General features: G+C 36.6%; 1 protein-coding gene across 1 annotated transcript in view; it reads left to right on the forward strand.

The window, feature by feature from the left end:
• The window catches only part of CNTNAP5 (contactin associated protein family member 5), a 488,740-nt gene that overhangs the window by 438,091 nt on the left and 38,496 nt on the right, over positions 1-12,153 (forward strand). The window lies entirely within an intron of this gene.

Consider the following 12,153-nt stretch of genomic DNA (forward strand, 5'->3'; position numbering starts at 1 on the left):
GGATCACTAACAGGTGTTGGTCATATCTCCTGAAATTGGCATGCTGCAGTTGGTCTCTCTGGAATGACCTCTCCCCTCATAATATTTTGCAAAATGTCAACAGGCAGAGGTATGACCTTCTGCATTCATCTGTTCTTGCCCTTCTAGCTGCTAGCTAGAATTTCTTCCTGGATTTTAGGTCTCCAAATTATTTGATTTTTGTGGGACACTTTCTTTGCCAGGCCTTTTGTCTGAATATCCAGATATACTTTTCAATCTAGGTACATTTTTTTCTTCCAGCCTTTGTTTATGCACATCTACTTAGTAATAGGTTTCAGTAGGTAAGTGTGTACAAGATTACAGTCCTAGTGTTGTAGTGGGGGTTGAAATATAAGTGAAGAGTCCTCTAGCTAGATTGCTATCCCCAATCCCAGCATCATTTGTTATTGATTATTCTTATTCAGGCCAATTGAGATTGCAATCCAGTAGTATCTGCAGCTCCATACAGATTGTGTATTTATGAATTTACCTGTGTTGTTAGTTATCTCTTTGGCAGAAACTTGGAATATAAATATTTTAAATAAAGAAGTAAATGTTTCCAATTCTCCCTCCCTGCAATAAACCTGCAAACGTGAACATTTATTATGCACCTTAAAATAGTACGTTTTCTTCTTGTATTTCAGCTTATCCATTTCCTTTCCTTGAAAATTTACCAAAGACCTATAGGGAAAAAACAAATCACCAAAGCAGTGGTAAATTTAATGATAAAAAAAACAACAGTAATTCGATTAAGAAGTTTTACCTCACAGTGCTCCAACAGAATGTCCAAAGACATTCATATCTGTAAATTGTATATAATGAAATAGTTTGTCTGGCAAGGAGGACCTTTGTGTACATTAAGATGTCATTCATTTCTAGAGTTGTTGATAAAGGAAGCAATGGGTCATTTTTGCAGAGTTTTTTTTCTCATTTCTCAATCATTGAAAACTGGTCAGTTTTCAAAAATATTCATATTTCGGTACTTATTATGCAAAATATGCATATGAGAGCGTTTTTTGTACAGAAAGCAAAATTTTCTGTTTAGTGAGTAACATTTTCTGAACAGACAAATAATTATTCTGCTATAACATTTCTGTGCAGAAAACTCTGCAATTTGTGATATTTACTAGGCATGGTTAGGTCCAGTCGGAATCTTCGTTATACGGAATAAAGTTGGAAAATAATTCCTTTTTAAAGTGATTTTGAAGTTTTTAAGAAAACCCGGAAGTCCTTTTGCCCTTCCGAAGCTTTTTCGCCATTTTTGTTATGACTCATGAAGTGAGTCGGAAATGATTCAGTGATTCAGCTTTTCCCCCGCTTCTGGTCCCTGGCCTCGGTTCAAGCCAGAGAAACAAGTTATTTATTTATTTACTCCATTTCTACCCTGCCCATATCAGCCAAAAGGTGACTCAGGGCAGCGAACAAGTCAATAAATGGGAGAAGCATGAATTTGCTCTGCTTCTGTCTCAAGCCAGAATAACCAGCCAGTTTTAAACCCATAGAAGCAAGTTATAAACAGGAGAAGCACAAATGTGTTCCCCTTCTGTCTCATGCCAGAAAAGCCAGCCGGTTTTAAACCCATAGAAGTGAGTTATAAACAGGAGAAGCATGAATTTGCAAATTTCCTCTTCTTGCTTTTCCCCGCTCCTGGAGTAAAACAGCTACTTTAAATGTAAAGACCATGCAATGAAACATTAAATAACACTTTCAAACTATTAAGGTGCAGAAGTCTCGGAAGGTTCAAAAAGTTATGAACTTTTTTTCAGTGAAAATCCGAATCAACTTTAGAATTGAACCACCGGTGCCCCTACATCCAAAACGAGTTTTGAACCAATTTTTTTAATCAAACAAACCTAATATTTACTGTATAAAATTAACATATTTGTTCAGAAATCACATTTTTGTGAAATAAACATTTTTTTACACAGAAAGTAATATTTATAACCAGAAATATTATTTTTGGTCCAAAATGCAGAGGAGAGAACCCAAACATTTCTTTTAATTATATGTGAAACAAAATTTGCACAGAATTTTGGACACAATACATCTAACATTGTGAAGATTCCCATCAGTCAAGGATTGGCCTTATCAGATTTTTTAAAAACTTTTTTGAATATTTTTAAATATTTATCCATCCTCAATGGACACAAATTATAACAGTTCCAAGCAATCTCCTTCCTTCATTTAATCATACAGTTATGCATATGCCCTATCTCTTTTTTTGTTAAAGCACTTGAGAGATTAGCTGGAGGCTCCATTTAACTGGAAGTAACTGACAGAATTAAAATCTCTTGCCACACAATCTTATCTGCATCAAGTCAAACTATAAAAAAAATGGTGTAGCCTTTTCTTGGAATTTAATTACCTTGCTTCCCAAGCAATCTGTTTTCCCTTTGTGCACATTTGTCAGTTGGGAATTTTTGAGGACAATAAAAAAGTTTAAAGCAAACTGCTGTGATTTCCATTTCAAAAGTGGCATGTGTGTGTGTTTGTTCAACGTGCATAGTCTGTCACTTACATAGCTCACCTGAAAAGGCAAAATTATGTAGTTGAACAGAAGGGAACTGTACCAAGTCAGTTCTTAAATGGAGCATAGAAAACCAGAAGATTTAGAGCATAAAATAGGGGATACCACCATACAAGACTAATAAAAAAATTGCTGGAGAAAATGCATCTACCCCTAGCTAGAATAAGTGAAATCTCCTGTCACAAGTTTTCAGAGAGCTATTTAAATATGAGCTAAACTCTTCAAAATAACAGCTTTGATAAAATAACAGATTTTAAAATTATAGTGTTCCTGCAGAAGCACTTTCCTTATTCAAAAGACTGTATTGATTTCTGAAATGCTGTCATCACTGTTGGATGACTGCCTTAGGCTTTGATTTCACATCCCTAGTCAGTTGTTAGGTGGTTGAAGGTTAGAAGTACACATGTGATACCGAATAGGAGTTGGCATTTTGCATGTCTTCCTCCATTTTTTCACCTTGTTTTATTGTTTATATTTTATCACTAAAACATGGTGTCTTCTTGGCCTTTCAGACTTTACATAGCTGGATGGTTTCAGTAAATAAACTTCACTTAATTCTGAGAAATCTTTTAGATTCTGAAATCTTTTTCAATTAAGGCGTTTTAGCTCATCTATTAGCCAAAGCACATAATACCATAATAGATACATTTATTTAGTGAAGTGGGGGTACAAGCACTTCAGGCATTTTGGAATTCAATTCCCAGAAGACCCAGACAGCATGGCAAATAGGAAGGGGTTATTAGAGTTGTAGTCCAAAGCATTTGAAGATTCAAGATTTTTCACTCTGTCTGCTTCCCTCCCCCCCCCCCTTTTCCAGGTTCTTTATAGTTCAGTTGTTCTTTTTAGCTCAGGACCCTTTGACTCAATTTGTTACACTTTTATTTGTAATAATATGGTGATTTGTAATTGAAATACACACACATACATATTATATTTTGAACTCAATTATTTTATGCCAAATTAAGTTATATGTAATGCATGCATATTTTCCCAGTAATAAAGTTACCTTCAATTTGCAAAGGGTGACAATTTTGCATTAGAGAGAGAGAGAAACACACACATAAATATATTTTAAAACCCTTTCAAAATAACAACAAAAATCATCCCATTCCCCTTCCGGCTCCAGTTTCAACTTTCTGGAAATTTTACATCTCTACTTAGGTAGTTTATCAGCAAGGTTCTCTTGCTACTTTAATCATTCCATTTTGGGGACATCTGGAAGATCCATGGCATTTCATCTGCCCCAGTCTTTCAAATGCTACTGCCTGCTGTTTTCAACTACCTTTAAGGTAACATTATGTTCTGTTACATAGTGAAGGTAGGCAACTGATCTGAGTACAGTGGCTGCTGATAATATATTGCCAGATCACCAAATGAATGTTTTTGAAAACCAGCTTAATGAAATGTTTAAATTGTTGCACTTGGCCATGGGTGACCCAGATTCAAGACCCAACACTGAATGACCTTTGAACAATCATTCTTTCATGCCACCGTGTATTCTTATAAAAAATAAAGAAAGTGGTGTTCCATTGTCTAAGGTCATTGGAGGGAACACAAGATGCCAGCAAAGCTTAATACAGGTTTCAGTTATGTTTAATGAATGACAACCAGACTCATACTCTTGGCACCTTTTTAATTGATGACTGGTACATAAATATAGTCTCTCTTACTTTCTCTTGATTCTGAGCTGTAAGGATCCTGCACTGTAGGCCACTATGATGAGCCTGAGTTATTTATGTTTTTAATAAATGTTAGAAATTTGATAACATAAGTTATTTATGTTATAAATATAAGAAATCTCAAATTTAAGCATGAGCCAGTCCTACATTGATCTGAGTATGAACTAAGCAGAGAAAAAAGTAATTTTATGTTGTGAGAAAAACATTCTACAACCATCTCTGGAGACAACAACTATTTTCAGAAATAGAGTTTGCACAGTAATATTATTTAATTGCTGTGTCTTATGTTACACTCCAGAGAATATCTATAGGATCCCTTTAGGGAAGGTTTTCAAAGCAGAAGGTTGCAAAGTATCCACCCTCTTCCCCCTTGAGATTCTTTTTTGCAGCTTTATTTTTAGACAGAACTATGGCTCTCTCAGCTGATGGCAGCTGTCTGCTATCAAAAGAACCTTGCATTTTATTGTTTGGCATTTACAGCTCTTGATTATGTCACTTCCATCATATCTTTTTCTTATAACAGTGGTGAACTCTGATTAAAAAGTGGGAAACCATGGCGGTGTGGTTTTGTTTTGACACAGGGCTTTGCAAAGGTCGGGTGGGTGGCTTTTGAGGTAGAATCAAAGTATAATGTCCCAGCTTCATAGCAATCTTTGTTTTAAACTTTATTTTAATCTCTTCTACGATGCCAGAAATCATGTAGCAAAAAAAAAATACCCCATGTTGATATGTGAGAAGTATACTCAGTAGATGCTTATCTACTGAGTATACTGTGCTGGAGATGTGATGAAGAAGATCAAATTCTCATAGCATACTATGGGATGAGAACCGGCATGGTATAGTAGTTTGAGCATTGGACCAAGACACTGAAAGCCCAATACCAAATGTATCAGTAGATTGATTCCTGAATCGTAGCTCTCCCAACTCCTGCTTGGAAACATATTTAAATTGACACCACCCTAAGCCAATATCTTCACGACAGTGTAGGATAGGCGAACCCAACCCTATCCCCGGAAAGGAGGGGGGAAATTCCCACCTGGCCCCAAAGCAATGACTAAAAGTTACACTGTGAAAGGAGGTGGGAGAATGGGCAAAAAAATATTCAAGGAGGCACATAGGGGTGTGTGGCTGTTTTATATAAGCAAACAAACCCATGTCCCATCACACCATGACCTGACCAGTTGTCAAGAAAAAATATTGTTTGGCTCCACCTCTGGATGTCAACAGATTAATCCACACTTCTACTGCTTTACAGTATGGTAAATGAGCTTTGCTTTAGCCTCATCATATCAGAAATTCATTAAAGAAATATAACTACAAAATTACGAAATTGTCAGGAAGTATATATATTATCAACTGCTGAAATGAAAGCTTGAAGAAAGAAGGGGACATTTTGATGTGACTATCCTCTTGATTCATCTTACTTGTTTCATATGGCACATGAGAAATGTTGGAAGTTTAAAAGAACAGAAGTTGCTCAGGAAGTGGTGAATACAAAATTATTAAAAGAGCCCCAAATATTGGTCTGGCTCATCCTCTGTGTAAAGCATCAACATGTTCCAACTCACACCTCTTGCCACCTAAGATCAAGGGGGCCATCACAGGTTGGTGCAATGATTCTATCTAGGAATAAACCATATTGAATTCAGTGTGAATTACTTTGGTTTGGACTGTATATATTTTCTCTAAAATCACACTAGTATTTCCAACCAAGCCTTTCAGGAAGAGGGCTGTTATTAAGCAGAATGTGAGGAATGAGGGGTGAAGACAGAGGGAGAAGCCAAGTGGGAGGAAATTACTGATCAGAAGAAATTCCCAGGTTTAGACATTTTTAATTTTAAGTTTATGTCTGTTGCATTCCATTTGTTTATCTGGGGTTTTTTTTATCCCTGAAATCTCTCAGTTTCTGTTCTTAAAAATAAGTTTAAGTTATTGATTGATCGATCATTCACAATCTCTACTGGCTGTCTGTTTAAAGTAAAATTTAATACACTTTATTTTTGTGAAAAGCTAATCGTTCTAGAGCATGTGGGCCCCAAAAGAGGGAAAGTTGTTTTGCTTTTGCCCAGAATTATTTGCTAAATTGGGTACCTACAGGCTACTTGTTTAACTTTGAGGGTGCGTGTAAATGTAGCATTAAGAATTGTATTCCTTCTGTGAACCTTAATGTCTTCTCCCCTTTATTCGATTATGTGTGTGTGTGTGTTTGTGTGTGTGCGTGTATGTTTTTATTAGGCCTGGGTAACAACGGAAAAATTTGTTTCTAAAATCGATTTGTATTTGGGGTTTTTTTTTTGTTTCGATATTTAAAATAATTACAAAATTTTCCTTTTAAAAAGTTCGATATTTACGAAATTTCGTAAATGGTAAAAAATTAACGAATCGATTTCCGAAACAATAACAAATCGATTCGTTAATGGCGGACGCGACCACGAAATATGCTAAAAAACCTCCAAAACCTTCTGAAGCTTCCCTCTCCCTCTGTTGTTGACTGTTGGTGTGATATTATAATTTTTTTCACTAATTAAACCATAAAACTGGCCCAGACATGTGGAAATAATAACGAAATGACCTCAAAACAATAACGAAACGAATACAATATCGAAATACGAAGCATTTACAAAACGTTTTTGAAAATTCGTTTTTTTAATAATTGCTCCAGAATGGTTTGTTATCGTTTTGTAATTGAAAAAATTAACGAATTATTAACGAATTACGAATTAACGAAACGAAACCGCCCAGCCCTAGTTTTTATGTATGTGTAGATAGATAGATATAGATATAGATAATATCCCAAATTAAATAGACCTACTGACCAGATGGAAGTTATCTATGCACTGATTTACTGAATTATTATTATGTGAATGGATCTTCTACTGAATTCAATCTATCTAGAATTTCTTACTACTCAAGCAAAGATGCTACAAATCTTTCATTTGTTAATAAAAGGTTTCTATAGGCTCTGCATGGTTTGGACCACTCAGAAGAACATATATTGTACTGTGTTTGTTTTCTTATTCTTTCTCCCCTTTTTTCATCCTTCTGTTTTCTTCTCTTGTTTCTACTACTTTTTTTCGACACTGCTACTACACTACTATAGTACTATAGCACCAATAGTGGCCCATTTTGTTTTACTTTTAGTGAATATTCTGCACATAAATGAGGCAGTGGTTGCCAGAGACCTAGCCTATGCTGAAATAGCATCTCAGACATATTTTTGCTCTCTAGGTTCTTGGTTTTCTATTCTGACTGACAACTGGGCTGAGAAATATGAAAAATAACATTAGAAAGATGTTTTCACAAGGAAAGAATGAGAACAGCACTAAAATGAAATGGGATGTCAACTGTTTCACTTCCTTATACAAGTATCACAGTTTGCACAAAAATTCCTGGTCTGGATTAACCTCTGAAGACTGAGGTACAAACTCAAGAACTACCTGAACTTTTCATCCCTACCTATTTGGTGAAAATATACCCATATTTTTTCACTGCGGAGTCACTTCCCAGAAAGCCCCAAGGACTCAATTTGATGTTTAGTGGCAATGCTCGGAAACAAGTATGCCTGAGGGTAATTTTCAGCTTGCCTTGTGTGCTCGTGGATAAATTCATTGCTAATTACTATGCATCTCTATTCTATCTAATTTGTGCCTGAGCCAGGCAGCAATTGCAACCATCAATTTGAAAGGACAGTTCAAAAGGAAAATTGAGTGGTCATGCTGAGCCCACAGTTGGCACTGGAGCATCATTCTACTGTAGCCTCTAAGTTTTTGGAATAATAAACAAACAAAGGCGCTTTGAGGCTGATTTCATACACTGTTCTGCAACTTCTAGACATGCCTGGGGGAAAATGAAATCTACAGAGGGTGATGACAGTTCAAATGAGATGCTTTAGAATGAACTAATCTACTGATCTTCCTGTATTTTTGCTGAGATCTGGCACCCAAGTAGTCTTGCCTTGACAGATGACTTCTTTCAGTATTCCTTTGACCTCTTATATACAAGGGCCATCTAGTCCAGTCCCCTGCCATTCAGGAATACACAATCAGAGCACTCTTGATCAATAGAATAGAATTGGAATAGAATAGAATAGAAACATTGGAACAAACCAAATGAGCCATCTAGACCAACCCCCTGCCAGGCAGGAAAAGCACAACCAAAGTACCCTGACAGATAGCCATCTAGGCTCTGTTTGAAAGCTTCCAAGGAAGGAGCTTTCACCACACTCCAAGGCAGAAAGTTCCACTGCTGAACAGCTCTTGTAGTCAGAAAGTTCTTCCTAATGTTCAGGCGGAATCTCCTTTCCTGTAATTTGAACCCATTGCTCCAAGTCCTAGTTTCCAGGGCAGCAGAAAACAAGTCTTCTCCCTTTTTATTATGACATCATTTTGCATATTTATACATGGCCATCATGTCTCCTCTCAACCTTCTCTTCTGTAGGCAAAACATATTCAGCTCTGTAAGACACTCTTCATAGGGCATGGTCTCCAGAGCTTTGATTATTTTAGTTGCCCTCCTTTGGACACCGTCCAGCTTGTCAATATCTCTGTTAAACTATGGTGCCCAGAATTGGACACAATAATCCTGGGTTTATGTGGATTATATTAAAATTAACCAACAAATAAGACTCCAATATAGAAAATTCCAAAGATCTAAGTCCGATGTGGATCTTGCTAACCTTTAGAATCTTAAGTGCAACTTCCAACATTGTATCCAACTTAAGCAGCAATCATTAGCAGAATTTAAGTGGAACCAACTTCTAAAAGCATCTGTAACAAATAACTTTTAGCAATTTCGTATTTGGTCATTGGGTTGAGTAATTCAATTCCAATATTTACCTAATCAATCCCTTTCAGGCTGATGAACGCAGCAATAGGTTCTTCTCAATAGACCGATTGGCCTCCTGTTTCAGTACAGGAAATTGCAGACCTGATCGTTGGTCTAAAAAAACAGCTGGATCAGATTTAATTATCCTAGAGATTTGAAATCAGATCCTGAGTGATGGACCTCACCCCTCTTGGCGGCAGTGTTCACCATCATTATCAACATGGGCATCCTGCCAAATAGTAATGGCATTTTTCCTGTATAGTACCAATCTACAAAAAAGTGTTACCCTACTGATCCTTCCAATTACTAGCCAATTAGCCTTCTACCAGTAATTGGAAAGCTTTATACAAAATTCATATTAATTAAGTTGCAAACCTGGCTGGACCATAAGAAAATCATTGACGCTGGATCCCGTAAGGATAAATCAACCTTGGATCACTGCTTAGTACTTTCACATTTGGCAAATAAATACTCCAAACATAAAGCTTCCAAGCTATTTGCTGTTTTCATTGATCTAAAATGAGGCTTTGACTCTGTAACAAGAAACCTGTAGTGGGACAAGTTGAGGTATTTGAATATCGATTCCAGATTTTTATTTCTAATTAGACAACTATACTCTAATACTATTTGCAAGCAGGGCTCAATACTGGCTCCTACTACGTTCAACATATTCCTGTATGACTTACCCAAGGTGAATGGTCATAGCCCAAGCTCCATCCTACACATGTTCTCTTACTCTTGTGTGCAGATGATACTGCATTATTACACTTATCTGGAATCGGCCTTAAACTCTTTAATTCATTGCTTTGCCAATTACATAGACTGAAAATTAGCTATGTTAAATCCAAAATTCTAATTTTTACCAAAAAAGTAGAAGCCCATGTCTTAGCAGATCAGGGGCAGCAAAATTGAACAGGTCAAATACTTTCAAGGCCTAAGTATTTGCTATAGACCTAACCTGTTGTAGCTCTCACAGTGACAAGCAGTAATTGTTTCTGCTCATACCAACATTGCAGCAATATATTGTTTCTTTTACAGTTCTGTTTCCCTCAAGGTTTTTGAGGCTAGGATTGGTTTTCTGTTACTGTATGGCTCCCCTATTTGTATTTCTGCAATCAATAAATCATTCCAAGTTTCTCCAGAAACTAATGGGCTTTCCTAGATGTGCATTGAGACAGGTCAAAACAGTCTTGAAACCTTAGAATGGATGAGAACAATAAAATTCTGTCTGCATATACATTTTCAAGCAGCTCCCAATAGCTATATTCCCTCTCTGTTATCAGATCATTTTATTTCAGAATGCTATTCTTTGATTCTCAGAAAGATCAAAGCAACTGGCCTGTCTTTAGAAGCACTCTTAATGCTCACAAATGTGGAAGCCTGTAAGTCAGTCAAGAGCAGACTTTTGGATCTTGGCTTCCATAATCTGACTCTTGCAGCAAAGACAACTTGTTCCCGTACCACATCATTAATTCCATGCGAACATCCAGTCATGGCAGCATATCTTCACCTTTTGATTAATCCTACCCAGAAGAGAGCTATGGCGACTACAAGATGTAATGTGTTGCCATCAGCTCTTTTGGATGGGAGATATAAAAAAGTGGAACATTCCAAAAGGGTTGGCTCTTGTGACTTGGTCTCTACTGAAACACTCCATAATTCTTTCTTTGTTTGTCCCAAATATTATAATATGCAGATGAAATAAAAGAATTCCAATTTTTCAGTGTTCTCAAATTCCATATCTTCTGAACAACCCTGATGTGTTCTTTTGTGAGACTGTTGCAAATTTTATCCTTGAGATTAGTAACTTTTAAAGTATGCTTTCTTTTTATTTGTGGCTTCCTCTTTTTGTATATGCCTGTGTCGAATGCCAATGTTGTTGTTGTATACTAATAAAGGCTGTGTGTGTGTGACACAGTATTCCAGGTGAGGTCTAACCAAAGCAGAATAGAGAGGCACCATGACTTCACTCGATCTAAACATTATACTCTTTTTGATGGCTCCCAAAAACCTATTTACATTTTAAGCTGCTGCATAACACTGTTGGCTCATGTTCAACTTGTTTTCCATGAAGACTCCAAGTTCTTTTTCCACATGGACTGTTGCCAAACCAGGCATCACCCATTTTTATCTTTGCATTTCATTTTTTTCTGCCTAAGTGTAATATCTTTTGATATATTGTCGAAGACTTTCATGGCTGGAATCACTGGGTTGCAGTGAGTTTTCTAGGCTGTATGGCCATGTTATAGAGGCATTCTCTCCTGACGTTTCACCCACATCTATGGCTTCCTCAGAGCTTGTGAGGTCTGTTGGAAACTAGGCAACTGGATTTTATATATCTGTGGAACAGGTACAGCTAACACCTCCCAACAAAATATTTCCCCAGGCAGGATGCAGCCAGGCTTTGAAGCTGAAAGGTCAGTCAATGCTAATCAAGCTGGCCAATTGCAACATTCACACTTGCCTCAAACAGACAAGAGTTCTTTCTCCCACCCTGGACATTACTCCACAGATCTATAAACCTCACTGAAGGCAGCATAATAGCTTAAGGTGTACAAGGCCAAGTCTCTTCTCTAATATCTTGATATCTTGCTACCATTTGTTGTGAAAAATGACATAATGGTAAACCTGACTCTAATAAAGAGCCCTCAACAGGTTTTCAAACGGCCATCTCCAAAAAACCTTTCACTTTTTGAACTGTGCAGTAAATAATATTGCAAAGGTGACAAGGAAGATCTGAGAACCCGTGACAGCCAGATGAATCAGTTACATCAGAACTCACACCAAGCAAGTCCACAATAAATAAATAAATAAATAAATAAATAAAACTGAAACAAACAATAGAAAGAGCACATCATATTTCAGACACTATTAGTGCCAATAGCTATCAGTCTGGACTTACTGATATTGAATGGAAATATAAACCTTGCAATTGAGTTGAATTTTAATTGTTAATTCATTTTGAATTTTGCTTCTTTATTCCCTCCTCTTTCTGCCTAAATGTACTTAATTTGCTTATTTCTAAAAGTTGAAATAAAAAATCTAAAAAATGTTAAATCCCCACAAATAAGAAGGGCTAAATAGAATTCCGTCATATAATATATA

The sequence above is a fragment of the Anolis sagrei genome, chromosome 1 (genome assembly GCF_037176765.1).
Source record: "Anolis sagrei isolate rAnoSag1 chromosome 1, rAnoSag1.mat, whole genome shotgun sequence".
Classification (NCBI taxonomy): domain Eukaryota; kingdom Metazoa; phylum Chordata; class Lepidosauria; order Squamata; family Dactyloidae; genus Anolis; species Anolis sagrei.